Raw genomic sequence first — 23,128 nt, 5'->3', positions numbered from 1 at the left:
TGACCTAGTCCCACGCAACCAATTGTGGGCTGTACTTGAGGGTATGGGCATGCCCGCGTATCTGTTGGCATTAACCATTAAATTCCATGAAAGCAATTTCGCCCAAATCAGATGGGGTACGCAGGGCCAAAAAACATCTCGCATTCCTGTAGACAGGGGTGTCCGCCAGGGGTGTGTGCTAGCCCCCACTCTGTTTTCATTATATCTAAACGGAGTGGTGGAGCACCTTCTCCAACTACCAGCAGATGCTCCCTCCCTGGCGGGCAGGAAGATACCAACACTCCTGTTTGCAGATGATACCCTGTTGATTTCGAAATCCCCGATGGGCCTCCAAACCCTGCTAACGAGGTTCCAGGGCTTTTGTGACGCCAGGGGCTTGGCTATCAACATCAGTAAAACCAAGTTCCTGGTGTTGAATCCCCCCAGGAAGACAGTCCACCCACCATCCCTGGACTCAGTGCCATTAGAAAGGGTTAGGGAATTTGATTATCTAGGAATCCGACTCTGTGACTCCATGAGTTGGAAGGCGCACCACCAAAAAATCATCCTGACTCATAGGAGGGTCACGGGCGCCCTATTAAAAGAACATCGTGCCTCATCCCTCAAACCTATCGGGGTGATATTAGATATCTATAGGGCAAAAGCTGTGAGTGCGGCACTGTATGGGGCTGAGTTGTGGGGTACCCAGAAATTTGACACTCTATTCCACCTTGAGAACAAATTCCACAAAGATTTAATGAGGCTCCCTCATAGCTCTCCCACTCTCCCTCTCTTACTTGATACAGGTACACGATCCATAGCCGAGCAGGCCAAGCTACGTCCCCTTCTTTTGTGGGCCCGCATATGGAATGTCCCTGAACTTTCAAGTTACGCGGATGCATTACGCGAACTTCTCTCAACCCCGGGTTGGTGTAAGATCGGTTGGCTCCTGGAAGTAAAGCGCCTTCTTTGTGAACTAGGTCTGGATGACGCTTGGGCCAATAGATCTTCACCACCCAAGCAGTTGTTAAAGAAAATATTCTGGTCGTGGGTGGATAATGAGAGAGCGAACCACTCCAATTTGTGTAGATCTGCTGTGGAGTTTTTGGTTACTAAATGCCGTCCTTCCAGAGAACCCTACCTTGACGTGATCTCGAACCCAACAGACAGGGCGTTGTATTTTAAATTCAGGGTTGGGGTTCTGCCTCTTGGCACAAGGACAGCAAATTGGAAACCACCTTGGCAAACTATAGCAACTTGCCCTTTTTGTGCGAATAGGGATGAATCCATTCCCCATCTAATGTTTGAATGTCCAGCATATGCTGCTCCTCGCCGCAGATGGTTGAAACCGCTCTGTTCGAGGCTGGGCACCCGGTCACACTTGGAGGCCTTACAGTTGTTAAGATCAGACCCTCACCCACTGCTTGCTTGTGGCCTGGCAAAATTCTTGGGGTGGGCTTGGAGGATAAGATCCGCGAGGAGAATGATCCTCCAGTAAGGGTACCAATCCACACTCCATCGGCCCCGCTGTTTATTGTTGTGTCCGTCTTCCTTCCGCAAGGATGATAATTACGTGTTTGTATAAATGTTTTTAGATGGATGCTATTTACCATTGTTGTATATTTTATATTGTCTTTTAGAGATCTATCAGTTTTGTTGGCCAAATTGTATAACTGTTTTTATTCTTGCATTCGTTTTTTACTGTAACGCTTTTATGAAATGAAATATTTCGAAATAAAGCTATACAACAACAACAACAACATAATTCAATGTGATTTAAAACATTAGATTGAAGAAAAGGTCAATAAATTAAATAGCATGTAACATTCACGGCTATAAATAAAACAATTGTGTATTAATTAAAAAATGAAAATAAGTTGAGGTGGGTAAGTGATTGAGGTAGCGTTAAAAAGTGCCTGGAGGCTTTGGAGATGGGATGATGAAGGAGCTGTGGATACAGCAACTGGTACCGATTTCAAAAGCTGCCTGGTTCCCAGTCGATAGAGTGGCTTACGTAAGCATTTGAGGTGAATGTAGGTAAAACGTCCATATTTGTATTGCACTTTTGGATCAAATTTATTTTTATTGAGCTCATCAGCAAAGCACAACGTAACAATTGGCCATACGCAGTATTGTAGGTGCACTTCTACCCCCGGCTCTTCTCCTGCGTTAGACATCTTATCATTGGGGATGGACGCCATGTGTCCATGTAAGCTGGTGGAAATGATGCGTACCAGGACAATGCAATCAAGAACCCCTGTACCCAAACGCCCCAGCAGACCCTCCCTAACCCCAACTACCCCCCCATCCCTGGTGACCCCCCGCATCCTCTGGTGTGTTCCACTGACCTGTTGCAAATCGGTTGGTAGGACCCGTATCAGGTAGTGCACCCTTCGCCCTCCGGTTTCTTATGGAATTCATCCACCAGGCAAAGAACCCTTAGGTATTTTGGACACGTAAGCTCATTGAACTCTTGGGTTAACAGTGAGACTAGTGGCTGCCATATTTCTCTAAAGGAGTCGGATGTTTGTGTGAGGGAGGCCTGTATCCTTTCCATCCTCATTATGTACAATAGTCGGTGGAGCCATCCTGTATGTGTGGGTTTCCGTGAGGTGCCCCATAATGAAAGGATATGCTGCGTCGCTGCCCCCATCGCCAGCCCCATTTGTTTCCCCCGAATTGACTTGAGAGGGAACATGAGTTTGTTAGGTAGACCTAGGACTGTATATGCAGGGAAGCGGGGGATATCCGTCTCAAAGTGTAGGTCTATGTCCCGGATCACTGCCTCCCAATTTTCCTGCACTTCCGCGCATTCCCAGAGCAGATGAAGCATGGTCCCTGTGTGTCTGCAGCCCCTCCGGCAGGTGGTGTCTCATCTCGGGTTGCTCTGGTGCAGCCGCTCCGGAGTCAGGTGCCAGTAATAGGCTACCTTGACCGCCGCTTCTCTACTGGCCACGTTCCTAGCCGTATGATGTGCCCTGTAAAAGATGTCCTGCCATTCCTTATCCGAGAGTGTGCGCCCCAACTCTCGCTCCCACCGTCTTTTACCCGCAGATCGTGCCGTGAGTGGGGGGGGGGCAGTAGCTTGTACAGTTCTGTGATTGCCCGTGCATCCGCGGTTTTGGTAAATAGCCATTTCTCGTATGTTGTGAGAGGACGGCTCACATGAGGCATGATATCTTTATTAGTGAGCCAGTGCCGAAGCTGAAAATACAGGAATTTTTGCGGTTTGTCGACCCCATACATGTCTCGTATGTCGTCCAATGACAAGAAGCCCTGCAAGTCAAATAGGTGCCCTGCTGATCGGCACTCTGACTGTTCCATTGTGGGAAGGAACCGGGGACCGTCCCTGAAGGAAATGTTGGATTATCCAGTAGGGGTGTTATCGGCGACGGGAAGGACGTGAGGCCCCCAGGGATCGCCACTGCGTCCCACACCAGGAGGAGTGTCCTGGTGATGGGAGACTTTTTGATGTATGCCGGCCTGTCCGGTCGCGCCTGAAACGGGACTCTCCAGAGTGGCATGCCCGCCATTGCCCTGTCCTGGAATAGCCAGCGTTTCTCCGAAGTTGGACGGGACCATTCTATGAGATAACGCATTTGCGTCGCCTGGAAGTATCGTCATAGGTCCGGCACGCCTAGTCCGCCATCAGCTGTCACCCGCGTGACCAGGTCCCGCCGAAGACGAGGGCGTTTTCCGGCCCAAATGAACTGTTGTATCGTGTCCTGAAGCTTCTTAATATGCCTATAGGTGGGGTGACCGGGATGGTTTGAAATAGGTATAACACCTTGGGCAATAGGGACATTTTAACAGCCGCCGCCCGGCCGAGCCAGGAGAGTGGCTGCTGCCGCCATCTTAGAATATCCCCTTGAATGTTCGACAGGAGTTTTGAGCAATTGAGTTCGACCGTTTGAGCCATTGTGGGTGTCAGGTCAATCCCCAGATATGGCAGCGACATTTGCGTGGTCAGCCCCCCCAGCTGTAGCCGTCCTCTGTTGGCCAGGCGGGTGTTACGCCCCAGGGGTAGAATCACTGACTTCCCGACGTTCATTTTAAAGCCTGAGACCCTCCCGAACAGCTCCATCTCATCCAGGAATGCCGGTATTGATATCCCAGGGTCGTCCATGGCGACAAGGATGTCGTCCGCATAGAGGCTGATAGTTTGTTCTTCTCCCCCGAATTTGATGCCCGTGATGGATTGGTTGTCCCGTACGCGCTGGGCGAACGGTTCAATATAGAGGGCGAACAGGAGCGGCGAGAGTCAGCATCCCTGCCTCGTGCCACGCCTGATGTCAAACGGCCTGGAACCTATCCCGTTAACCCTGATCGTCGCCCGCGGTGTCGCGTAGCAGCTGGCCACCCAAGATCGAAACCTTCCACCCAAGCCAAACCTAGGCAGCGTCCTGTCCAGATGTTTCCAGTCTACTCTGTTGAACGCCTTTTCTGCGTCGACAGACAGAAGGGCTGCATCCGAGGCGTTGAAATGGGCCTTATCGATGACATGCATCAGGCGCTTGGTGATATCAGCACACTCACGGTATGATATAAAGCCTGCCTGGTCCGGCTCTATTATGCCTGGGAGATAAGGGCCCAGTCGAGCGGCCAGGATACCAGTAAAAAGTTTTAAGTCCAGGTTGAGCAGCGAAATCGGTCTGTAAGCCGCGCAGTGGGTCTCGTCCTTGCCTGGTTTCGGCAGGACTATTACATCTGATTCCAACATGTCTTGTGGAATAGAGCCAGGGCCCTGAAAAGAATTAAATAATTTAGTTAAGATAGGGGCTAGGAGGGGACAGAACGTTTTGTAGAATCCCGCGGAGAATCCGTCCGGGCCCAGCGCTTTCAGCGGTTTAAGGCGTGCAATCACCGAAATCACTTCCTCCAGGCGTATAGGGGCATCTAAAGCTATGGCATTCGCCTCGTTGAGGGCCGTGACCTCAGCTTCATCCAGATACGCTATCCCTGCCTCATCGTCCAAGGTCGAATCAGCTGTGTATAGGGTGGCATAGAATGCCCTGAACTCTTCTGCAATGTGATTATCCTCTCTGACCTCCCTAACCCCCTCTGCGCGAATGACCGGGATCTTGGAGCAGACGATTTTTGCTTTGAGTTTTCTGGCCAGCAGTCGGCCGGTCTTATCCCCCCCCCCACATAGTAAGTGTGGCGAAGGCGCAATGCCACGTATTCCGCGCGGTCTAGGTCAAGGCTCGCGAGCTGTGCCCTGGCTGCCTTCAGCTTGCGCCAAATCCTGGGAGCCCCTGTCCGACAGTGAATGCTCTCGAGCTCTAGCACCTGCTCCGCAAGCACCTGGCGTCATTCTTTCCGTTCTCGGTTGTCCGCTGCCGCGATTGCCAGTAGTTCCCCTCGGACTACCGCTTTGAGCGCCCCCCAGACCGCTGTCATGGCCACCTCGCCCGTGTCATTGCGACTTAAATAGTCCGCAATGCTCTGGGAGAGCTGCTGTGCAACCCCTGTGCGGGAAAGCAAGTTTTCTCTAACTTGCCATTTGCCCTTACGCGACTGTATGCGTGGGACCGTCAGGTGGAGCACCACCGCGTCGTGGTCCGATAGGGCCGCCGGGGGCGACCTCCATGTCTCGGACCATTGGGGCCAGTTCTGTGGAGCCGAGGAAATAATCTATCCTAGCATACGTGCGGTGCACATGTGAATAAAAGGTGTACCCTGGGGATGTAGGATAAGTCTCCCTCCAAGTGTCTAGGAACCCCCTATTGGCCAGCCATTGCCTCCCTTCGATGGAGAGTGACCCTGAGTCGCCAAACCTCTGGCCCGACCTGTCCCTCACGTTGTCCATTACCAAATTTATGTCCCCACCCACCATAGTGTACCTCGTGTCTGTGCCCATTACATCTGCTAGGGCCCCCTTGAGGAAGACTTCCTGTTTGGTATTTGGAGCATAGATGGACCCCACTGTGATCGACAAGTCTCCCAGAAGGAGAGTGTAGGCCAGGAGTCTACTTTTGATTTCTGCCACCTTGTCTCCCACCCGTCCTTTGAAGTGTCTCGCGAATAGTAGAGCCACCCCTGCTTTCTTCTCTGCAGTGGAAGAGTAGAACTGTAACGGGAAGGCCCGGGACCTCATACGGTGCCAGTCCTTGGCTAGCAAGTGCGTCTCCTGAAGCAAGCATATGGCTGCCCCGGAATTCTCTAGAAAGGAGAGCACTGCCCTCCTCTTAATGGGGTTGTTGAGCCCCTTGACATTCAGGGTGAGGACCTGGATGGACTCGTCAGCCATGGGGTTGTGTGCGCCCTGTCTCTCTGTGTCGTGATCTGGAGCTATCCTGTGTCACTTCACCTGTTGCCTGGTTGAACCGAACACACCGGAACCCTCCCCCCTCATCTCCTGCCCCCCTGCCGCCCAACCCGTCTCCCCCGCCCTCCTCCACCCCACTTCCCCCTTCCGCCCCCCTCAACACTTCCCTCCCGAACTCCTACTCCAGTTACCCCTTCAGCCACCCTTACCCCCGCACCCTCCTGCCCCCCCCCCTTCCCCGACCCCAACGTTGAACCCCCAACTAGTGAACATTGTCCCAGGCCTATACAGTCTCAGTCCAGGCCTGTGGTAGAGTTCCGAGTGAAGGGAAAATGTGGCAGTGGCGACCCTGAGGCCCCCCCGTCCCGCCCCCCCATCACAGTGCTGCGGTGATGCGTGTCAACACCCCTATTTGCGCACCCTTAGGACCCATTGCTCGTGTCTCAGGAAACCTCCTGTATCGCCGCTGCGTGTTCCTGCGCCATGGTCTCGGGGTCTGGTTTAAGACCTTTCCTGGACGAGCGTCTGCGTCTTACATTCTGCCAGCCATCTCTCATTGTCTGTGGGGACCTCGTCTGGGAGGGCTGCGTACTGTGGCCGTCGTCCGTAGCGTCACCCTCATTGGCAATGCCCAGCAGGTCACACGTTTCCCGCAGGGACCGGAGCTGGTGGAGGGCCCCCTTCCATTTGAAAATGAGTCTAAAGGGATGTCCCCAGGAGTACGGGATCCCATTGTCGCGCAGGAAGGTTGTAGCCACCTTGAATGCCCGTCGCTTCTGTAGCGTGATCGCAGACAAATCTTGAAACAGCTCCACCGTGTGTCCCTGAAAGCGGAGGGGTTGCTTTTGGCGCGCTGCCTTCAGAATGCGTTCTTTTAGGGGATAGTCGGGCAGGAAAGCCAGGATATCGGGTGGAGGAGCCAGAGCTCGGCGTGCTAGGCCCACTCTGTGGGCCCTGTCTATGCTGATCACAAAACCCGCAGGTTCATCCAGAATGTCCCGAAACAGACACTGCAAGTAGGCCGTAACATCTTCCCCTTCCGACTTAGGTGGCACGCCTCGGACCCGTATGTTATTGCGTCGGGAGCGATTCTCGAGGTCTTTTGTGTGCGCTTGCAGGTCCGTCTGTTGTTCCTGGAGTCTGATAATCTCCTGCTGTAGGAGTTCCACCTCTTCGCTCCTAGCGTGCCCAGTGTTCTCAATCGCCGCCACCCGCTCCCCGAGGTCATCTACATCGCGACGCAGCTCCCTGTATTCTCCCGCCATGTCCTGCCTGAGGGTTTGGAAGTCCTCTCTGAGGGAGTTGAACAGGGACTCCTTTGAAAGATTTTGTAATAGGGGCTTCTCCCTCGTCCCGCTCCTTCTCCTTGAGCTGAACCGACAGTGCAGGCTTATCGGGGCTCTTCTCCCCCTTAGAGGTGCCTTTAGCTAGCATTTCAGGGATGGTACGGCCCCATCTGCGGTTCGCGGTTGACATGATCCTCCTCTCTCGTGGCCCTAGCGAGTCGCCCCTCGCCTGCTTCCCCCTCCAGCGGGTCCACAATCAAAAGCGGGTCCGCCTAGCTGCGCCGGATCAGGTTAGGAGCCCGCTCCCCCGGTAGGCCCGCTGCGTCGCCGGGAGTATGCCAGGCGGGCTGCTCACTTTCCCGGCCCACTGTTCTGGTCGGGGGCCTGTGGTATAGCTGTCCGTCGGCTTTCCTGGCTGGCCCGCTTCTATGTTGGGCCTGTGGAGCCGCCCTTTCTCCTGGTGGGCCTGCTGCTGTGCCGGGTCTAGCTATTTGCCTGCCCTTCCAGCTTGCTGCCGCCTCGCTCGGTGACCCACCGCCGCTGGGCCCCGCTAGGCCGATCACTGAGGGCTCGATTAATGCCCCCCGAGCCTGCAGCCTCGGCGGGAGGTCTTTTCTCACGGGCCCCTCTGGGCCCTCGCCGGGGACTCGATGTCCGCCCCCCGATGCCGCTCTCTCCTTCCCTGTGTGGGCTCCTTAAAGGTGCGGCCGCTCCAGGGCCTCAGATCTGCCTCGGGACGTAGCCGTCAATTGTGTGGTTTCGCGCCAGAAGGCCGTGGCCGCTAGGCCCCGCTAGGCCTCACGCCGGGGTGAGGTACTGGGTTTTTAAGAACCAGCACAGAACCGGTAACCCAGCGGTGTCAGGGTACACCCAGAGACCTCGGGTTCTTCCTGATCCAGACCACAGAAACTCAGAGTCTTCTAGGTGAAGTCAAAGATCGATTTATTGGCTGCAACCAAGGTAACAAGTGTCCTAGAAGTACAACACACGGGGAAGTATATTCTCAGGAGACTGCTCGAATTTACAAAGTCAGGCTTCTCTCTTTATACAGAATATTCGGCTTCAGGCAAACATTCTTCGAGTTTGCAATATATCATTTACAGGTTTTGGTTACAAAGGAAAAGCAGAGTCATGATGACATGTACATATTTCACGTCGTGCTGCCCACAACAAATCACCCGGCAAGGCCCAACATTTCATCAGATATCGGTGGACCCCCAATAAAACAGGCACCTCTCCACCATAAAGTAAGCGAAGCAAAAAGAGTAGAGACAGATGTAAGCAAGATACGGCAGGTGTGCGCGCTGAAATGGTTTTATGGCTTGTTGAGCCTTGATGCTATCTTGTTCGGCCACTGGGAGGGGAACTGACCTAACAAGTTCGGCCTGGGGCAATGGTTCCAACTTGCACAGGTCATAGGAAAGTCGATTAAGGAGTATGTGTCCTTGTGGAATTGAATTCAGCTGGATTAAGGCCTATGTAAAGGGCAACACATAAATGGAGGCCAAGGGTTCAGAACGCAAATGACGATTTCGAGGTGAAATCGTCACTCGAATATGCTGAAAATATATGTACATGGTGTGCTCATCATTCTCGGTCTTTTGATACCAAATTCGTCATGTTTCGACGAAGTTTTAATTCTCGAGTCCAGAACGATTACATGAATCCAGAATCTTCAGAACCACAAACCCTCCTTTTGCCCTTACATAGGCAATTAATCTATCCTCATGCTAATCTGAGTCAAGATCTATATTCCTAAAGTCATTGAGATGTTGCTGTAACATCATTCTAGTACTCAGTTCATCTCTTGATACAGGCTTCCTTACACATGATGTGACGCAAAGGCCACATATTGCAGGAACACACTGCACGCATAGACAGAACAGGAAAAGAATGGCTAAGACCATCCCAATGACCATTAGAATTTTCCATCCCCAGGCGGATATCAGGTCCCAGAACCATCCCATTAACGACCAATCTCCTTTATCCACATGGATAGATTTGGAAATCTTATGTAGTTTGGAGATGGCCTGGTACACTGTTGGGGCGTTATCAGGGATGAAGATACAGCAACTAGATTGGATCAATCTGCATACCCCACCTCGGTCTGCAAGTATGACATCTAAAGCGACCCTGTTCTGAAGGGTCATAAGTCGATCCGACTGGAGCTCAGCAGTCAAGTTACTAAGGGCACCAGCAGTTTCAATCACGGTGGACTCAACTACCCTTGTCAATTGCCTAATGTTCCTGCTGTTAGCCATGGATCCCCAGAACGGCAGAAACCCCTTTGCAAAGTCCCCAAATTCTTGACCTGCAGTGTCTTCTTCACTCAAAACACCTCTAGCTATCCTTGTCCTGTGGTAGTCTGCCGCTGCTGTGTAGGTGGGAGGCAACAGAAATGAAACAAAACATGAGCCCGAAAAGTCAGGGGGCAACCATGTATAGGCTCTATCGTGGCAGATGAAATAGGTACCCTTAGCTGCTAAAAACGCAGGGGAAGTCTGAGATCCAAAAACATACGTTTCAGTACAGACACTCTTCCCTAACTGAGCCCTGGGATTCGTGCCATTACCTTGCAGACACAGATGACCCTGATGGGGTACAATCCAGATCAGGGATGATCTCTTGGCTTGCTGTTTCTCACTCAGAGTAGCTCCATATCCAGTCATGTTCCATCCTATGTACAATAGCGTCTCATTTCTCAGGATAGTCTCATAAGAAATACCTTCCTTAATCATGTCTACTATACCCTTGACTAGAGCACTTTTCCTAGGATTGTCTGTTACAGAACGCAGGGGGTAGATTTCGTGTGCATATATGAACATTGTCCTATATGCCCATACAGAACCATTGTGACTGAATGGCAGGACCAGATAAGGGATACCTTTATCCGTGGTGTGAGGCATAAGACCGCACACCCAACAGTTAGTTTTGTTCATTACAAGTTGGTGTTGGTGTAACAACTGAACAAAGGAGTTATTGATGAACTCCAATCTCCTATTTGATTCGTGGTCAGGCAGAGGGTGGAAAGAATGAGAGGAAACAGTAGGAGGAGGTATGGGTGATGCAGTGGGTGCAAATGTTACACGAAAATAAAATAAAACATAACCTATCAAAAATATCATAACACTGAATAGCATAGAAATACACAACATTATAAAGCTTTTCCTTGTTATCACGTTGCACAATTTGTGCTTTAAGTTCGTTCGTTTGGCAGGTCTCTCCGCATCGGGAAACTCCATCCTCTCTAGAGTGCTGCCCGCGGTGGTAGGTTGCCTCTGCTAAGGGATGCTTCTGTCAGTCTAGGGCAACTCCCTTAGACCAACCAGAACTACCGACCTAACGTCGTCAGCTGCACCCCAAAGACTTTAATCAACCGCGACCCTAGCAGCGGAACCCGGATGGCGGTTCGAAAACCAAAAATAAGCAAGTTTCTTAGATGGGAGAGCTGCACTTTCAAAAATAGTACTTGGGAGGAAAAAGAAATATCTATTTATTAGTCCATGGATCTTGGTCTCAAATTGCAAAAAGAAAGTGTTTTATTAGTTCGTTTTCCTCGGTCTCAAATTATATCGTTGTTTTCCAGGTATTGTCTGATCCTGGAACAAGAGGTCAGGCTCTGTAGTGTTCAATCGATTGGGTGGCGGCACAGCCTTGTGCAAAATGTTTTCACTTTCTCGCTCAGCGTCAGTTCTTTTTACATGTAAATCATTAAAGGGGACGGCGTGTGGCACTGTTTTAGGTTCTGGGTCAGCGGCACCCTTCTGGGCCCACTGGTCAGGAGGAAGAGGGAAAGGAATCTTCTTACAATGGATCCCGTGGACCCAGTTGGCCTTCCCCTCCACCCGAACGGCTGTTCTTGTAGAAAGAAGGACGAGATGAGGCCCGGTCCACCTGGGCTGGTCGTTCTTCGTTCTTTGGAAGTTGCGGACAAGAATCCAGGAACCGGGGTCAATGGCGTGACCCGGAGTCTCAGAGACCGGAGGCAGGGTGTTGTGGACCTGTTGATGCAAAACACGCAATTTAGCCGTCAATTCATACAGATAATTAAGCAAAATAGGGTGTTCGAGCTCGCTGAACTTAGTGGGTCTAGGCACTCCCCATATGTTGGCTGGCCCACCAAAAATTATCTCATATGGACTAAGTTTCACTCGTGAATGCACAGTCATTCTTGTGGACAGGAGTGCTAAGGGTAGAGCGTCAGGCCATTTAAGACCTGTGCTCGCTTGGATTTTGGCCAGTTTAAGTTTTAAAGTGCCATTGTAACATTCTACGAATCCAGCTGATTGGGGGTGATTTGCAGCGTGGAACTTCTGCCGGATACCTAGCCCTTCGCACACTCTCTTCATCACACGACCCACAAATTCACTTCCATTATCAGACCAGACCATTCTAGGCATTCCGAACCTGGGGAAGTACTCTTTCACAAGGGCTTTCGCTGTGGACAAGGCAGTATTGTCTTTTAGGGGATAGGCTTCTACCCATCTTGAGAAGGCACAAACAACAACGAGTACGTATTTTAAGTTGTTGCACCTCTCCATGTGGATGAAATCTAGCTGCAAAACCTCGAACGGATACGTAGGAGGTGAAAAATGACCAGCTGGAGTTGGGGTTCCCCTACCAGGATTGTGTTTCAGACATACCATGCAATTCTTGACAACATTCTCTGCACATTTGGGAATCCCTGAATTCTTCCATACTGGGGCCAACAACTCGCAAATCCCTTTCACGCTGATATGAGCCATTCCATGAGCCATTGTAACCACTGCAAGCACATATGCATCGGGTAACAACCATCTCTGATGCTCTGATAATTCAATCCAACAACCATTTGCATCCATTCTACCCGTACTTTCTCTCCACGTACTCAACTCTTTCTCTGTGGCCTCAGCTTGGATGGACTTCACACTCTCTATTGTGTCTTCACACATTCCAACATCACCAGTCCATCTTGCAGGGCCTGCAACATACATTCGGCTCATTACATTCTTTGCAGTTTCTTTCGCAATCTCATCAGCAAATGCATTTCCACGACCTACATCATCAGTCACCTTCTTGTGAGCACTACATTTCACAACCGCCATTTGCAGGGGCAAGGTCAGTGATTCAAGAAGCTCATTCACCAACTGACCATGCTGAATCTTAGCTCCATGCGAAGTCAGGAATCCACGTTCTCTCCACAATCGCCCAAAACTGTGAGCCACTCCAAATGCATACTGACTATCAGTGTAGATAGTCACTTTCATTCCCTTGGACAATACACATGCTCTCGTGAGTGCAATTAATTCTGCTGCTTGAGCCGAATTCTGTGGGACACGTGCAGCTTCAACAACTGTATGCAAAGTCGTAACAGCATATGCTGCAGTTGTGTCACCACTCGGGAGCTTAAAACATGAACCATCCACCCATAATGTACCATCACATTCAGCAAGAGGAGTATCGGATAGATCTACTCTCCCTTTCGTCTCTTCCTCTGTTCTGAGAAAACAATCGTGCTGTTCTGAAACATCTGATTCCTCTGCAATTGGCAACAACGTAGCTAAGTTTAAGGTGCTGCACCTTTTTATGTGCACATGACTCGCTAGTAATGTCAATTCGTAACTGGACAGTCGAGCACTAGTTAAGTGCTGTGTCTTGGTTCTATTTAACAACGTGTCCACTGCATGTGAAACCATCACGACTAGTGTATTATTCATTACTAGACCATCAGACTGTCGAATAGAAACAGCTGCTGCTGCTGTGGCTCTTAAACAACTTGGCAATGCTTTAGCTACCAGATCCAAAGTCGACGAAAAATAGGCACATGGACGCTGCCTACCTCCAAACAACTGAGTCAATACAGACAATGCACAGCCCTCCTTCTCGTGGACATATAATGTGAAAGGCTTACTGTAGTCGGGGGTACCTAACACAGGAGCCGAACACAATGCTGTGCGCAATTCGAGAAAACTTTTCTGACACTCTTCAGACCAAGGAATGGGATTGGGTGTATTTTTGCACGTTAATGCCACTAAGGGTTTGGCCAATAACGAAAAATTTGGAATCCGCTGTCTACAGTACGATGTAATGCCCAAGAAAGCACGCACTTCTCTCTGTGTTCGTGGCACATTCAATTTCGCTATTGCCTGAATTCTTTCTGGGGTCAGTTTCCTTCCCTCCTTCGATAAGAGGTGACCTAGGTAGGTCACTTCTTGTCGGCAATATTGCAGTTTGGAAAGTGACACCTTGTGATGAAGATCACACAGATGACGTAATAATGACAGCGTTGCCTTTTTACAAATTTCCTCAGTGTCTGCAGCAATGAGCAAATCATCCACATACTGTACAAGAGTAGCACCTTCAGGTAAAACAATAGTATCAAGCTGTGTTTTTAGAGCTTGACTGTATATTGATGGACTTTCACAGTAGCCCTGGGGAGCGCGTTTAAAGCGGAAGCTGCGACCTCCTAAACTGAAGGAAAAAATATCCCTGCTCTCCTCAGCAATCGGGATGCTGAAGAAAGCATTCTTCAGATCAATCACCGAAAACCAAGAGGCAGAAGCTGGAATCATAGTCAATAATGTGGTAATGTCGGGGACAACTGGGAATTGTGGCACAACTATTTTATTCACCTCTCTAAGATCAATCACGAATCTGTACACAGGTGGCTGAGAAGGATCAGTTCGTTTTAAAACAGGCAGAACAGGACTATTGCAAACGTTGCCTCGTGTTTCTTCAATCACATCCTTTTCAATCAATTCGTAAACGATCACTAGCAAAGCTTTTTCACCTTCACTCGAGATTTTGTATTGGGGAATTCGTGGCATTTTAACGTTGGCTTTCAATGTTACAACATATGGTGGAATTTCTAAAAGGCCTACATCATTAGGACCAGTAGCCCAAAGAATATCTGGAAGAAACGACAATTCTGCTGGAAGTTTATCCCTCGACAAATACATGGGAGAAACCACTTTCTTACCTAAAGTAAGTTGCACTCCTGAAGGAGAACAGTACAAAGTTGCATACAATCTTTTTAACAAATCCAATCCTAGCAGGTTTTCACCACAACCTGTTGTCAGAATGAGGGGTGCTTCGAATTCGCAAGGACCAACAGAAAGAGACAAAGGGTCAGAAATCGGATTCCTAACTGGGGCGCCAGAAAAACCTACAGAAACGTTCATTTCGCCAGACAAAGATGCGCCAGGGAGTTTGGAGTGCATAATAGAACTCTTTGTAGCACCAGTATCCAACAGAAAAGGCTCTGACACACCTGATGTAATCACCTCAACGTAAGGTCCACTCTGATCTACTGGAACTGAAACAACTCCCTCTCTTTGTCTTTGGCTGTCCTAGCAATCATTACCCTCCAAATATTCATTTTCTGTGTAGTAATCATCAACATAGTATTGACCTGTCCTGTCAGATGCGTTGTTCTGCTGATCGAACCTATTCATAAAATTTTGTGGTGGAAGGGGGCGTGCGCTCTGGGGGACGTTTCCACGTCCTCTACCTCTAGGCGCTTGCTGAACACCACGACCTCTTACACCAGAAACACCATTTGCACGTTGTAACAAAATAGGACAACAATACTTGAAATGACCTTCTTCCTTGCAATACGAACACTGGTTGGGGCCTATAGGTACACGGTGTTGAGTATACTCGACTCTTTGCGAGTTCCTCTGATACTTTTGAGGCTGCTGAAAATTATTTTGGTAGTGATTCTGACCATTATTATTTTGATTACCACCACCACGTGGCGGATAGGCTTGCTGTAGCAAAACCTTTGTTTTCAATTCTTTAGTTTTCTTTTCTACTCTGTCTTTCTCGTCCTTGTCTCTATTTTCGTAATATTGTGCAGTAGCCAATATCTGCGCTGAAGATGAGACTGCCCAAGAACTTTCTGAATCCTTTAATTTTTTACACAATTCTGGAAGCAGATTATGCACGAATTTATCGACAAACAATCTCTGACCACCTTCTGTGGTCATATCTTGACCGCTGTGGTCGACAAATGTCTCTTCAAACCTGGTGAAGAAATCTGAGACTGTTTCTTCTTTCTTCTGCTTGCATGCAGACAACTTATCCCAATTTACACGTATTGCAGGCATTATCGTTTTCATGTAATCAACTATTCTACCAGGGAGCTCTGCTATCAAAGGCTCAGGCTTAGCACCACCAACTTGTCGGGCATCTGCAGCGGCAATATTAGCCCATGAGTCACCTAATTCCTGATCATGATCTGTATGACGAATTTTACCCCATAAAGGCTGTGGAACAACATTCCCAAATAACATGTCGATATCGGCTAAATTCATTATACATGACCCAGCAGTTTGTGACAACTCTTTGTAATATCCTGCAGGATTTTTACGCGGATCAGGTAATGTCTGTTTGAGCGCTAAAACTTCAGCTCGCTTCCATGGGACGTGTACCCATACACGCTGAAAGTGTGGCAGAATGGGTGGGTTAACAGTCGTGTCGCCCTCTCTCCATTGTGGGGGGACTTCTCTCATGGGGTATTGTCGCGCCTTTTTCCTACTAGACGCACTAGGCTCAGATTGTGATCCAGAATTACTCCCCTTACTCCGGTATGATAACAATATTTCAACCGCTTGCTCTACATCGGGACCTACAATCATGCCCTCTCCAAACCTGAACCGTACACGACACAATTCCTGCGGGATGCATTCTAAATCATTGTCTTCCAAATCCTCACAAAGGAAAACACACATCTGTTCAAAAACATATCTCTGCGTCGGTGCTTCCCATTGATGGAAGACTTCCATGACAGACTCTACATCATACTTTACGGTATCCATAACCCATTTTCGTGCTAAACGATTCAGTGAGTCTCTCTCTTGATAGTCAGGCAGTCGACTTCGCAACTGTCTTCGTTCCATTTTAGGGGTCGTGGTAGGCGACCCAAAAAGAGGTGAAAGAAGGTTAGTGACAGTGCTGGCCATTTTCTGCCGAATGGAAGGTGAAACTGAAGGAAGAACGGGGTGAGATAAGGCAGAGGCAGAGATACCAGCAGAGGAGGCATCAGGAGAAATAGAAAGGGCACTAGGCAAAATCGTAGAGGGAGCATTAGGAGAAGTAGAAAGTACACTAGGCAAAATCGTAGAAAGCACAGGTGAAACAGGTGTGATCGGTGGGCCTTGAGGAGGCTGCACCATAGGGACAGGAGCCAGCTGGAGAACAGCTGGTGAGTGCTGAATAGGAGGAATAGGAGGCGCAGGTTGCACAACTAAAGGTTGTGGGGGTGCCGTGGCATTTTGCGCATAGGGGGGTGGCGAACTTAACAAATGTGACATTAACGGATCCTTTTCACGCTCTTTTGCTGCCTCTTGCTGAAGAGACGGCAAAACTGGATAACATTTATCTATTGCCATTTTACGTTGCCTGTGCAACTGCTCGCTCATCTGCTCTTCTTCATTGTCTTTAAACTGCATAGCAGCTTGCATTACTGAAAGTCCTCCTTCTTTCTTATTTTTCTTAGCTAATTTGATTTCCTTTTCTTTGGCCTCCTTACGCCATAGGCGGAAAGAGTCAAACATTGCCGGCCGGGCTTTCTTTTTGAAAAGTTTAACTTCAAGGTTATCTAAAATTTCGGTATCAAAGCTACCATATTGGGGCCATTTTAAAACACCATCTTTCCTTGTGTATTTGATCCACACTTCATTGTATGTGATGGGACCTACTCCGTGTTTGACATATAACTCGTAAGTTGGAGTTCCAACCGGAGGAACCGGACATGAGTCCTCCAATCGGGAGTCCCTATCATTATAACCAAGGCAAAACAAATTTCCAAGTCTAAGACTAGGCATCTTTGCTCTCTAGTCTAGTTCCAAACTTCAAAGGATTATCGATTACGATTTTTCTCGTGAAAACACGAGTCCTTCGGTTTTGGTGCTTGCAAGTACCAACAATTATCCCAAAGGATACCCAAGATTAAGACTAAATAAGGACTGGGAGACGCTCCACTTATACTTAACTGAGATATCGATGACATCACCAGAAGACTTGTCTTAGTGTTTCGCTCTACCAAACTTCAAGGGTCCAAATCAGGGCGATAGCCAGGGCAGCAGTCCTTTGTAGCCGTCGGGAAGCGGGGAACCTCGCAGCAAAGACCTTCGGACCACGTCGACATGCAGGGGTCGATGAGGTGGTTGGCCGTCCTCCAGAATTTCCACACGAAGCTCCTCACGAACCTCTGGCTGACTGGTACCACTGGAATCGCCCCAAATGTTGGGCGCCAACTGAGGTACTGGGTTTTTAAGAACCGGCACAGAACCGGTAACCCAGCGGTGTCAGGGTACACCCAAAGACCTCGGGTTCTTCCTGATCCAGACCACAGAAACTCAGAGTCTTCTAGGTGAAGTCAAAGATCGATTTATTGGCTGCAACCAAGGTAACAAGTGTCCTAGAAGTACAACACACTGGGAAGTATATTCTCAGGAGACTGCTCTAATTTACAAAGTCAGGCTTCTCTCTTTATACAGAATATTCGGCTTCAGGCAAACATTCTTCGAATTTGCAATATATCATTTACAGGTTTTGGTTACAAAGGAAAAGCAGAGTCATGATGACATGTACATATTTCACGTCGTGCTGCCCACAACAAATCACCCGGCAAGGCCCAACATTTCATCAGATATCGGTGGACCCCCAATAAAACAGGCACCTCCCCACCATAAAGTAAGCGAAGCAAAAAGAGTAGAGACAGATGTAAGCAAGATACGGCAGGTGTGCGCGCTGAAATGGTTTTATGGCTTGTTGAGCCTTGATGCTATCTTGTTCGGCCACTGGGAGGGGAACTGACCTAACGAGTTCGGCCTGGGGCAATGGTTCCAACTTGCACAGGTCATAGGAAAGTCGATTAAGGAGTATGTGTCCTTGTGGAATTGAATTCAGCTGGATTAAGGCCTATGTAAAGGGCAACACATAAATGGAGGCCAAGGGTTCAGAACGCAAATGACGATTTCGAGGTGAAATCGTCACTCGAATATGCTGAAAATATATGTACATGGTGTGCTCGTCATTCTCGGTCTTTTGATACCAAATTCGTCATGTTTCGACAAAGTTTTAATTCTCGAGTCCAGAAAGATTACATGAATCCAGAATCTTCAGAACCACAGGGGGCCCGAGTATCTGCCCCCGAGCTCTGGACCCTGGATGCCCCAGCGCCTCGCTCCTCACCTCAGTGTGGGGTACCACCCGTCGCCGCCGGCGGCCGCTTCTTCCACCGTCGGGCGTTGTGCAGGCCCAGACTCAGGTAGTGCTACTCTCGGCCCGGCGCGGCCCCTCTCTCTTTGGATCTTACATCGGCCGGTCCGTGACCAGCTCACCGCTCCTCCTCGCTCTTTCCTCCACCCGAGAGCGGAGTTCAGCTGCGCTGTGTAGTGATGTTGGTCGGCCCGCTGTGGGGAATCAGGCCAGCCGCTGTCGCTCGGTGGGCTCGGCCGCAACGTTCTCCTCCCCGGCCGGGGACGGCTCTCACCGCCGCCGAGGGTCCCGTGCTCCGCGAGCAGGTGCGTGCAGTCTCGCCGGGGACCCACCCGAAGCAGGCAGCAGGTGGAGTGATTAGGGGGTGAAATAAGCGTGTAATAAGGCGTTAATGGGGGTTTGGGGCGAGGAGCCTCTTCGGTTCACGTCCTCTCAGGCCGCCATCTTGGCCACACCCCTGTATTGCACTTTTAAAGTGAATATCCTTAGGGGCAGTTAAAACTAGGTCCTAATTTAGTAAATAATGCTATTTGTTTTATTTACAATGAGAAATGAGAAAATACTGAATGAGCCATCCGATTTTGAAGGTGTAAACGTGCAGGTTAAGCTGATAAATGCGAATCATTTGATGTCACCAGAATGGTAATGCCTCAGCGCACAGACTGCAGCACACAGCGCAGCCTAGAAGGCAGAGGTGAGCTGCGAAAACTCCTTGAATGTGTCCGTACTGAGGCGCTTTAAGACCCTTGTGCTGTCACTCTCAGTAGCAAGAGGAAGGGGCACTACGGTAGAGGGTTGGCTCAGGCGAGACGTAAAAAGGGGCTTAAGCGCTGCTGCCTTCACCGAGAGGAGACCGTATCCGATCTGGTAAAGGATTTAATGTCACAAGACAAAAAAATTGAATACTTAAAAATGTGCGCTGTCGCTCCCCCCGTCGAGTGCGAAGGATCTGTAGAGCTAGTCCTGCAGCCTATGCAAAAGGAAGCAAACGGGAGTGTGCCACAAGAATATCCCAGAGTGCTAGTAAAATACTCGAGCAGTGGTCTGAAAAAACAAGCGCGCGCTGGCGAAGCCTTCATGCTTCAAGAGATCACAGGAACTGCAGGGAGGGGGGGAGGAGAAATGCGAGACACGCCTGGCGGCCGTGAAAAGTGTGAAGCAGGGGGCTGGGGAGTGGACGCCTTTCAAGTGAAGCTCTCGGAGGCGGGCGGGAGCAAATGGCAAGCGCGTGCTTGTGTTCACGTGAACTGTTTGAAATCCACCGATGGTTTGAGAACATATTTTGCCTACTAAAATTCTCCCCTATCCATTCCTTGCGGAATGGGATAGGCGAGACCTAAAAAAGAGAACCAAGAAAATAGTGAACCTGAGCAAGACCAGATAGGGACAAAAGAACATACTCCGGTACACCAATCAAAAGAAAACCCTGAGCAGGGACAGATAGGCATAGAAGAACACGATGAGGCAGCAGAAGACCAAATTGTAGTAAGACCTGAACAGGACCAGCTAGAAAAGAAGAACAAGTTCGGGAAGTACAAGAGCAAGCTAAGCGAGTACCCGAACAGGAACAGTTAGAAGAAGAAGAAGGAGGAGTTCAGGCAGAAAAAGCCACACAGACAAGACCTGAACAAGGAAAGGTAGACCGAAACTCAGAAGACAAAGAAAATCAAGTTGTGCCACAACATAACGAGAATAAAAGAGCTTGTGAAAGAGACGAAGAAGGTGAAAGTGCAGTGCAATCTAAACGGGTCGGAAAAGGTGATAATTGTCCAAGGGGAGTCAAAAGGTTGAAATATCGCTTGAGAAAAACAAATGAAGACCCAGAACAAGTAAATGAAGTTACTAGCCAAACTCAGACTGAAAAATATTCGAAGAAGTCCAAGATTAAAGGTTTTGAATAATAAGTTCAAGGCATCTGAATGGACTCATGTGATTCTTGAGGAATTCGGGAATCTAGATTTAAATGAGGAATCTGATGAAGAAATAAATGCTGAACAGATTGATGAAAAGGAAGTGATGCCTGCTTGAAGTACTTAAGGATTCTAATTCATAATTAAAGAAAGAAGAGGAATCTTCTTGAGGAAAAATGGCAGAGAACAGAGTTGCAGAAAGACCAAAACGAAATTGTATAAAGAAATGCAGTAGAATTTGAATATGTAATATATTATTAGTGACTTTAGTATGGCTATTTTTAACAGTAGCAGTTCCTTATGTCATGATCAAGGATAAGAAGAATGACACAAACACTAATAAAAAGATCACTAACCAAAAGGGAGATAGTGTAGAATTAGAAGCATCAGATGAGACAGATTCACATCACACTGTAACAGATAATGACACCTCATTAAATGTATTTTCAAAGTTATTGTTTCAGTATGTAGACACAATGGAGATTAGTGATTGTTCTGTTTATATGAAATTACGTACTTCAGTAGCTGAGGGGGTTACTTACCACCATTTACCTTTAACATATGGTATTTCATGTAGCATATTGTCAAGTTTATTTTATAGAACATGACAACTGCTATATTATTATTCTAATATAGATGTAGTATTTACAGAAATTCCTATTCGAAAGAATATGAATCCAGTACGCAGTAGTTTAGATCCACAGTTTATGTGAGAATATTTTTTAACTATGAAGTCATTAGATAAAGAAAAGGCACATAAAAACAATCTACGTGAAGAAGAGAGAATATTTTTAAATTTAGTTGAAGAAAGGAGACAGGATTTCCAAAGGAAAGCTGCTGAACAGAAACGCAATATTCCACCATGGGCTGAGAAAGAGGGAATTTATACAGCTGGCAAGGCTCATGCTGCGATGTCCCTAGAATTTATGAAGACAGGGAAAACATGTCTCCATAGATTGAAGACAGATTATAATAAAGTATTTGTTGGTTCCAGTGAATGTGAACATATCTTCCTAATTTTGGGAGGTTGGAGATTAAAAGGGGGAACTGATCCAGTATTTCCTGGAGTTCATTGTGTGTGTGGGAATAAAGCTTATTATAAGCTGCATGCACAATGGTATGGGAGCTGTTATTTCGGAATAGTATTTCCGAAAATGTCTCACTTAAAGAGAATCACTGGAAGCAATGAAAACACTAATGAACTAACCCGAAGAAAGAGAGCTAGTTTTATAGAAATAATAGGTGATATATTTAGTGCATTGATACCTTCAGTGGGAGTTGTTCTAAATTTGATTAATACCAAAATGGATGCAATTAGATCTATGGCTTTGCAGAATCGACTTGCGCTTGACATATTATTAGCTAAAGAGGGCGGAGTCTATAAAATGTTGAAGGTGCTACATTGTTGCACTTACATTCCGGATAAAAGTACAGAAATTAAAGGATATATAAAGAATATAACAAAAATGCATGAAGAATTAAAACCACTGGAGGTTGACAATGTCTGGGAAAGACTAACAAAAAGCATTACTTCAGTAGGGACTTGGTGTACTAATATAGGTAAGTGTTTCCTTGGACAAGTAGTATTTCCCTAGGTATAGCAATAATAGTTTTGTCGATAATAATATGGTGTAAGTGTTACCCTAATAAATTGAGAAGGAGGAGATATGAAATAAATGGAAAGGGAACCAAAAGAAAGTATGAAGAGATACAATTGGAGGAAATGAAGGGAAAGCTATACGACAGGACGAGGGAACTAAAGCATAAAGATAAAAGCAAGAATGAAGAAAGAAAAAAGTGAAAAGTGCTAAAAGTTTGCTTCTGATTAGGGATTGGTAATTTTGTGATGGCTTTAAAATGCCATCAGAGATGGGGATTGATGGAGCAAGGACTCGTAGAAAGGAGACTTGGTTGGACGCAATCCTCTCGCATAACATTTAACCCCGTATTAACTTTCTATTGTGTAAATTAATATGCACAACAGACTACACTATAGAAAATGAAGCTTGCCTATGTGTTTTACTAACGAGTAAGTCGAGTGAGATTTTTAAAATGACCGCTAACTGAAAATCTTTAGTACCCGTGCGTCTACTGCATCTACGAAGTATGACGTACTTTTTGCTTGGAGGGAATCTTTTGCTCCTGCGCAGTGGCTGACAAATTTGCTGTTTTGAACTCACATGCTTGGCATCTGCTTTGCTGAAAACGAAAACAAGTTATTTTACTAGTGCTAACGCGGGGAAAGCATTAATAAGTAAATGGGGTTAGAATAGACATAGGTGGTATACAGTGAAACCATTTTACAATATTGCTTATTATGGTCCTTTTTACCTGAACCATAGTCTGGTCCCTCCTGATTGCTGCACATGCGTAGTACAATGGAACTGGAAGAAGCAATGTCATCTTGAACACCGTCCAAGGTTAAGAAGGGATACTTTTCCTGGGAAACGGAACGACAGTCCACTGACATCGATGGGAAT

Source organism: Lissotriton helveticus, chromosome 7 (genome assembly GCF_964261635.1).
Source record: "Lissotriton helveticus chromosome 7, aLisHel1.1, whole genome shotgun sequence".
NCBI lineage: Eukaryota > Metazoa > Chordata > Amphibia > Caudata > Salamandridae > Lissotriton > Lissotriton helveticus.
Note: the sequence above shows the minus strand (reverse complement) of the source record.